The sequence below is a fragment of the Selaginella moellendorffii genome, unplaced genomic scaffold (genome assembly GCF_000143415.4).
Source record: "Selaginella moellendorffii unplaced genomic scaffold, v1.0 SELMOscaffold_100, whole genome shotgun sequence".
In the NCBI taxonomy this organism is placed as follows: Eukaryota; Viridiplantae; Streptophyta; class Lycopodiopsida; order Selaginellales; family Selaginellaceae; genus Selaginella; species Selaginella moellendorffii.
This window is the reverse complement of record NW_003314361.1, coordinates 497,896-499,759: the sequence shown is the minus strand read 5'-3', so window position 1 is coordinate 499,759 and position 1,864 is coordinate 497,896.

Sequence of the window (1,864 nt, the reverse complement as noted above, 5' to 3'; positions counted from 1 at the left end):
CATAACCACATTCATTTTATATTATTCCTCTCACAATCAATTTATACATATTTTAATATCTAAAGCATTGAATGATTGTGTCCATTGATTGCCATCAAAGAGAATAAAAATCATGACCATTGATCATGACTGTTGATTGCGTCCGTTGATTTTTAGGGTTTTACACTTAGGGTTTGAGTAGCAAAAGGCGAGAGAAAGGCGCGTTTGAGTAGGGAAGGGCGAGAGAAAGGCGCATTTGAGTAGGGAAGGGTGAAAGAAAAGCACTTCAACCTAGCAATGTGCTTCAAGACACTCCTCAAACAAGGTATGCTTCCTTGAGAAGGTCGGTTCACATGTGAATTGACATCTCCTCACTTTCTTTCTTCCATGAAATTTTTTTTGTTTTCTTGACTTTTGTTTTCTCTTGAGGGATAGAGATGTCAGTTCTTGTGTGAACCGGCATCTCCTAGCATTTTATTTCATTTTCTATTTAGCTTTTTGCCCATCTCTACCTCGTTTTTTTTTTTTTTTTTTCCCTTGTTGAAGGGGTGGGAAAGATTGGTTCACGCGTGAACCGACTTCTCCCCACCTTCATTTTTTCTAGAAGCGAGCTTTCTTGATTTTTTTCATGTTTCTAGTGGTGAGATCTCTATATTTTAGAAAACAGAGAGAGAGAAATGTCGGTTCTTGTGTGAACTGACATCTTCAAGGTTTTTTTTTTTATTTCATTGACTTGATAGGGCATTTCATGTGAAAATTAAAAGGTGAAAGATGTCGGTTCTTGCACAAACCAATCTCTCCCATACTCTTGTTGTGTTTTTCCTTTTTTTGGAAAGGTAGGATGAGGTCAATTCTCGTGCAAACCAACCTCTCCTAGTGACTTGTGTTTTTTTCCTTTGCATTTCTTGTAGTTTACAATTTATTTTTCACATCTTTTACTTACAAAATTTTCTTGTGAGAGTAGATATAAATCAAGTTTGACTGCCTAAAACTTCCAAAAAGGGACTTGAACTTTAAATACCATAAGTTTATTTTACATTACAAGTTAAATGTGATAATATTTTTGCTTTTTATTTTAAAGGAAGTGCCAAGGCCAACCTCAATGGTCTCGGTCTCCAGAAAAAGGTAGTTACCTTGATCACTGTGGGCTTGGTCAATTGAGTGGAGATTCATCTTAAGTATCCAATAAAGTTTCTGTTAGTCATGCTGGAGGCAATGATGAGCATAACAATGATGTGGATGTTGAGATGAACACTCAAATCAATATTGGTGTTATTGAGGCTATTAGTATTGGTGCTCATGAGGTTGTGGCTACTAGTGGTGGGGTACTTGTGTTTGATGTTGGTGGTGGTGGGGGTGCTGTGCCTTTGGTTGCTGAGGCTGCTCACAGTGAGGTAGATGAACCAGTTGAGGAGGTTATTGGTAGCATTGTAGGTGGATCTACTGCAGAGGCTACTGGGGGTATGATAGTTGCTCCTATTGCTCTTTAGGTTGGTGGTGCAGGGGGAGCTAGTGGTGGTGAGGGATTATGCATGCATGATTCTGACACCATCTTGAATGATTGTGTTTGGGACACGATTATCCAAGCTCAAGAACAAACAGTCAGTAAAGTATTACAGGAAATGGCATGGAATGGCCCTTATAGATTTTTAGTTCCTTTATGCCGGTTGGTTCAAAGCCATTGAATGCGCTCAACTTACGACCTCAACATGGCTATCTACAGCTCCTTTACTGAGGTCAGGTTTGGGAGCATAGCTGGTACCTTCATTGTTTCACCAACTTTCCTTGGAACCGGCTGGACAGAGTTAGTGACTACTAAACTTTGAGGAAAAATGGGATACTATATGGCTGCGAAAGTCTCGTGAGTTTGTTGGATTTTTAGGAC